We start from the raw sequence: 6000 nt of genomic DNA, 5'->3' as shown, positions 1-6000 counted from the left end.
TTCACTGCCCTAAAATTTCATTGTGTTCCACTTATTCCTCCTCCCTTACCCCTAAATGCCTGGTAACCACTTATCTTTTTACTGTCTCCAAAGTTTTGACTATTCCTTGATGTCACATAATTGGAATCATACAGTATATAGCCTTTTCAGATTGGCTTCTTTCACTTAGTAATATGCATTTAAGATTTCCCATGTCCTTTCATGGCCTGATAGCACATTTCTTTGTAGCTGAATAATATTCCATTGTATGGATGTACCAGTTTATTTATACATTCACCTACTGAAGAACGTCTTGGTTGCTGTAAGTTTTGGCTATTATGAATAAAGCTGCTATAAATATTTGTGTGCAGGTGTTTGTGTGGACATAAGTTTTCAACTCTTTGTAGCAAAACACACAAACATAAAATTTACTGTTGTATATTTACATTTTAAATTACAATTCAGCGGCATTAAGTTTATTCACAGTATTTTGCAACCATCACCACTATCTAGTACCAGAACTTTTTTATCACCCTACATCACCTGTTAAGCAGTCACTTCAGTGTTAATTTTAAAATTTAAGTTAATTAAAATTAAATTAAAAATTAAGGTCCTCAGCCACACCAGCCACACTTCAAGTGCTCAGTGGCCACACTGTAGTTAGTGGTTAGTGAATAGCACAGGTCTGGGGGAAGAGAATTAGAGGTAGAGGAAACAACAAATACAAAGCCCTTTATGCAGGAATATACTTTTACAAAGAACAGTTCATTGGCCAATGTGACTAGAGCAACAAGAGCAAGGGGTAGTGAATGTAGTCAATGAGGCAGCCAAAAGTCAGCTAATGGTGCTGCATGTCAATAGAAAAACTTTAGATTTTATTTTAAGGGTGATGGAAAATTTATAAAGAGGTTTAAAATGATCATTCTGACTGCTGTGTTGGAAAAACTTGAAGGAGGTTAAAGAATGAAGCAGGAAGACTTCAAAGACTGTTCTAGTATTCCAGGTGAGAGATGTTGGTTCTTGAACCAGGGAGGTAGCTGATGAGAAGTGTTTAGATCCAGATATATTTCAAAGGTTTAGTTTATTGCACTTACAGTGGAGTAGATACGAGAAAGAAAAACTGTATTCTATAAGGTGGAGAATACAGAGAGAAACAGGTTTGAGAGAAAAAAGTAAATTTAGCATTGACAATATTAAGTTTCACATGGTCATTACCATCAAGTGATTGCAATATTGGAGCAAAATGACAGCTCTGATATTTTGATATTTATTATGAATATTGCTTCTTTAGTGAGCTGCAGTAAGAGTGATAAACATAACTCACAGAGATAGAATTAATATAAGATTGGTTTCTGAAGTACATATGCTCTACATATCCAGTATATATTCCATATATGCTGGAATAAGGGATCTACTGAAAGACTGTTGAAAATCCAGGATACTACTACATAGTGAACATCCTATTTCATTAATGTTTTCATATAGCATAGTTTTGAATAGTTCAAAAAGCACATAATGCCAATAGTTTTTTTACATTACATTTTTTTTCTTGTGGCTAATGATTTGCATCTAAATATACTTCACACTCTTTAAGTTAGTATTTTTAAAACTTGATTTTATTTTAAATCTTGCACAGGGTTGTTACTGAAGCTTAATGACATTAACAACTACGATTTAAGGAGTATGGAAAACACCTTGCTAAGTGTTTTCCATAAATAATCTCATGTGATCTTTAGATACTGCAGAAAAGAAGCTAGTAGAAAGAGACCACTGGATGTAAATGGTGTTAAAATGTTAAATAATTTGCAAAAGCATTTAGGCTTACTATCAGCAATCTTTCTAATCTTAACATCTAACAGTAGTAAAATTGCCATAGGACACAGGAGGATGTGGTGTATTGAGCAGAGGGACTTGAATCTTGATTGTATTTCTTACTAGGTGTCTTTGGATAAGGATCTGTTTTTCACTTTTTCTGTCTCCCTTTAAAAAAATTTCGGTGTCTTCAACTAAAGAATCGGGTACTAATATCACCTACCTATCTCACAGGGGTTGGGGGGATTCAAAACACATATAAATGTGCTTTGTAAATGGCATATTTTACTTAAGTTCTAGGAGGGACATTTTGAAATAACCACTTCTTGAAACATCTTTTTTCAAAAATATTTCCAATGTTACTTGATTCAAAAATTATTTCACTAATCAGTTGAGGAAATTGTTCAGTAATTTATATTCTATTGCTTTCCATGATACACAGTAATTTCCATGATAATCAGTAATTGTTGATTTTGAATTAGTTTTTCAGGAATCTATTATTTTGTGAACTATTACCAGTTCTGCACACTGTATACCACGGGCTCTCCATAAATGTCACATTCAGACTATTTCTATACCAGGAAGATTTAGGATCCAAACGAATTTTGAGCTCTGACAGAATCTGTAGTATAGAAGTCTCTCAGAAGACAAAGCACCTATTCCACACTTTGAAACAGCAACAACCATATTCACAAGGGTTCCGTGCTTACATCTCAGCCTCATCTCTCTCCACTATATGCCCCGCAACTCATCTATACCCCGTGCACAGAAAAACTTCCCCAGTGCTCAACGAGATCTGATCTTTGGACTTTTCCATCTCTAGTTTCCTTTACCTAAACACTGTAACATCAACTCATCCTGTCTCATTTAGATGTCATCTCATGAAAGCCTTCCCAGACCTCCTTATCGGTAGCCCTCCTGTGCTCTTATAACGCCTGCCAAGAACTTGTAGCCACTTTATCACACGGTATTTAAATCCTGTTTGTCTGCCTTCTTCAATAGATTGTGAACTCTGGGAAGACAGTGTCCGTATCTGCCTAGTTCACTGTTATACCCCTAGCATCTAGTACAGACCTGACACATTATGGTTTTTCGATAAATATTTATTGACTTAATAATTAGAGTGGCCCGGAGTTTTAGTAAATAGATGATGCTCTTCCAACCACTACGCTTAAGGATTTTTTTGCCATTCCACTAGGTCTGGACGCTCCGGATTGACACATTCTCACCCCGTGAGGTCGGCAGTCCTTTGACCCAGGCCTGCAGGTAGGAACCCATTTGTCCTAATGGTCTCGCTTCGTTGCGAACCGCCCCGGACACTTGTGGGGTAGGTTTGTATAATCCACGAGCAACTGCTATGCCCTCTAGGTGATGTGCAAAGAGGACCTTCAGGGGCCACCGGGATCCCAGGAGAGACGAAGCATTCGTCTTATCCCGGCCTCAGGCAGGCGCTCTCCGCACACTACCTCCTCCACCGCGCCAAGCGATTGGTACCACCCGGTCTCACTCGGCTCCACCCACCTGGCGCGCCCGGGTTACTAAACCCTAGCCGCCAGGTTGAGCGACGCGTTCCTAAGCCCCGCCCCCCGGGGCGAGGGCGCGCTCCCCCTCCCAGCTGTGCCTAAGCAGTTCCGTTAGCAGCGGGAGGAAAAACCGTCCGTCGGGTCCCCGCCTCTCCACTCCCAACGCTTTACTCCCTACTCCCCCTGCGACCACTACACAACCAGCTACGGAGGCCCCTGAAGTACAAATATCCCCCAGGCACTGGCGTAGCCTCATAGGTTTTGTCCTTGTTACTCCATCCGGTTTTTGGCCCTGCGTTCAGTTTTTGTCAGGAGTTCGGGCTCGCGAGTTTCTTCCGGCGGCAGGAACTCTAACGCTCTTCACGGAAGTAGAGTTGTTTTTTTGGCTTTTTTTTTTCTTTGCCGTTGTGGCCGCCCGCATTCCTTCCCTCCCACCTCGCGGAATTGTGGCGGGAGGGGGAGGAGGAAGCCAAAGCGCCTGCGCGGAGAGGCCGCTTTCCATCCGGGTCCCTGTCCGTGCGGTGCAGCAGGTCGGTAGGCGGGAAATGGCGACTGGCTGAAGGAGCTGGTTCTGTTGCTGCTGCTGGCTAAGCGGGAAAGACACCACACATTGCGCAGTCGGGACCATCGCCGGAGTCTGAGGACACTTCTCTGTCGTCACAGTTAGGTAATCCCCCCCCTCCAGACGCTGCCGCTGCTCTCAACCTTAGTCCTCCTCCTCTTCCAGGGCCGTCTGCCGGGATCTCCTCCCCTTCTAAACCGGGTTCTCCAGCGGCTCTGGCGCCTTGGTAGGCATGCACTGCTGGCGCCTCGTACGTCCGCTGTGTGGAGCCGCTCTTCTCTGGACTTTCCCCTGGGAACAGAAAGGGAGCTCACTTCCCGCCAGCTTCAGCTCTCCGGCTGCGGCCTGTGTTGTGATTTCTGGGGTTAGATTTCACTTTGCTACCCACCCCCACCCCGATCTCGTTCCTAGTCCCAAACCGTGTAGTCCCTCCGAGTAATTGGGTAGATCAGCTTTTCTAATCTTGACCCACCCGGTGTTTTCGATGTTTCATTCTTTCTAGTAGGGTGCTTTTAGGGGGGAGGGCGTTGCTCTATCTCAGTTTTTATGAACACCTTTTGAGTGTTTGGAAGAAGAGATTTCACTAAGTTCTGTTTGTCTTCTGTACTGTTAGAATGCTGAGTTGACACTGTTACTTTTTCAGATCAAGAGTAGTGGTAGAGAACAACCCATGTGGAAGGCCTCTGGTTTCTATAGTGGTCAATTAAGGGTGAATCTTACCGTCTGTAGTATTATACGCTTTCTTTGGGTATTAAATATCTGTATAGATGTGTACCTGTGCATTCTTGACTAGAATTACGTGGTAAATAATCGCATAAGTAAACCGTGTTTATTTACTTTTCACCCTAGTGGTGGCTGAATATGTGAATGATGGTAAGCACTTTAGAGTACCCTAGGGAAACCTACAGAGATACTGCTCGTAAACTGTTCTAAGATCCTAAAATGAAATGTACTTCGTAGATGTTCCCCCAAGGCAGGGCTTTATCTTTCTAATGCTAATAAAGCAATGTCAAGATTACTGCCCAACAAAGGTATACAAATTAGTGACTTAAAAGGTAGATTTATCTTCGTAATTTTCAGATTGTAGGTTTCTCTGTATACCATCTCCCTATTCTTTGACAAATTTAAATTTTTCATTTGTTGCCTAGCTGTTAGCCTTATAAAAGCAAGGAAATAGCTAGTCAAGGCTACTTTTATTTCTTCTTCCTCTCCTTTTTTCACATTGCAGACCAGTTGTCCATAAAGAGGCTGTTGGTGTTTTTTAGAATTTGTTTTTTAATCTTGTTAAATTTGGGGCCTTTGTAGTTTGTTTTTTTAAACTAGTCAAATTAAGTTTTTTAAATGTGGTTTACATTACACATCATTTGATGTTTGTAATTCAAAGGCTCTCAGCTCTGTAGGTTCAGTTTAAAAGACTTAACTATTGTTAGCATATTAGGATTAAATTTCTTTAATAAATGGGAACACACAAACATTATTATAGCCGTCATTTGGTAGATTTCCCCCCAAGGTCATAAAGAAAGTCAAGGCAAAATGTAGCTCTTAGGTGAAGCATTCTTTTAGGATTGAGCTGGACTTCATACTTATCTTCTAAAGCAAAAGAATGGGGGTGGGAAGTGGAGGTGAAGGCATGTCAGATACTTGCTGAGTTAATTTGTTTAAGAAATAGGGCCAAATATGTGACTTTAAAGGATGTAAAATAGATTATTGGCCTATGTAGGCTTTATCTGCACATTAGTGACCTTTGTGTAGTTTATAAAACATTGTTTTTAATAAAATGTGTTTTATAGGTAGCGGAATGAACATTGTATATAGACTTTGTCTTCAAGAATTCGCCTAAACTGTTTTAATTCTTCATTCATTCAGCTCTTCGAATACTCTTTTCAGTGTAGGTTGAAAGGCTGTGAAAGCTGTAAGTGGTATAGTCCTTAACCTTTGTGGACTTGTAGCTGTATAGAAATTCCAGATAGGATTGCAAGAAAAACCAAAATAGGATTGGTATGTTTTACAATACTGTAGTCTACGTAGTCTCTCTCGGGTATTTCATTTGAGCTAGTAATGTTATTCTTTTCCCACTGTTAAGAAATTCCGAATAAAGTGTTTTATCTTTCCAGATTCATCTAG

At 40.8% G+C, this 6000-nt stretch overlaps 1 protein-coding gene across 5 annotated transcripts in view; it reads left to right on the top strand.

Moving 5' to 3' along the window:
* Nucleotides 1–2988: 2988 nt before the first annotated feature.
* CTDSPL2 (CTD small phosphatase like 2) overlaps nucleotides 2989–6000 on the top strand; it is a 68862-nt gene continuing 65850 nt past the window's right edge. Inside the window, exon 1 of one of the 5 annotated variants that reach the window (XM_064485647.1) lies at nucleotides 2989–3057. The gene's annotated coding sequence lies outside the window, so the exon portion shown is untranslated. Of the gene's footprint in view, nucleotides 3058–3596; nucleotides 3982–6000 lie in introns of those variants that run through there. The other 4 variants (XM_010994918.3, XM_031453164.2, XM_064485646.1 and 1 more) reach the window with 4 other exon arrangements.

Source organism: Camelus dromedarius, chromosome 5, assembly GCF_036321535.1.
Source record: "Camelus dromedarius isolate mCamDro1 chromosome 5, mCamDro1.pat, whole genome shotgun sequence".
NCBI classification, from domain to species: Eukaryota; Metazoa; Chordata; class Mammalia; order Artiodactyla; family Camelidae; genus Camelus; species Camelus dromedarius.
This window is presented reverse-complemented; position numbering and strand designations above follow the sequence as displayed.